Raw genomic sequence first — 543 nt, 5'->3', positions numbered from 1 at the left:
AACTTTAGACATCACTCAGGGCTGGGGACTCAATTGTCATTGTAATTCAATCAGTCTTATAAGAAAACACTGGGTTTTGTTTTTGTCATTACCAGCTGTGAGTACAGGAAAAATGCCATAGCACATGTGGAATTGTTGTCTTTTGCAGTATTTGAATTGTGACTCTGAAACCCCAAGCTCATCTTTTTCTCTTACCACTTTGTTCAAGTAGAAGCAACCAACTAGCTTACCTGCATCTGACAAAATTATAGAATAAGTATCAAACAAGTGATCACTCTTGCTTCTGATACTTGATCTATTTGTGATTTATGTGTACTGCCACCTCACTATTAATTACCCAGTATTTTCTTCACAACAGAGGTAGTGATCAGTGCCTTTAAGACTAGTGAAACTTGAAAATCACTTATGAAAACTTATCCTTGACCTGGTAGGGCATGATCAAGGGGAATGTAACAAAGAAGAAGTGCTGAAATCCTGGTGGGGACTGAGCATGATAGTGGGACAGGAGGAGAATAAAGGGAAATAAAGGAAAGAGCTGGGAGG

Source organism: Echinops telfairi, unplaced genomic scaffold (assembly GCF_000313985.2).
Source record: "Echinops telfairi isolate 266 unplaced genomic scaffold, ASM31398v2 ScPeMD7_443;HRSCAF=831, whole genome shotgun sequence".
Taxonomy (NCBI): domain Eukaryota; kingdom Metazoa; phylum Chordata; class Mammalia; order Afrosoricida; family Tenrecidae; genus Echinops; species Echinops telfairi.
Note: the sequence above shows the minus strand (reverse complement) of the source record.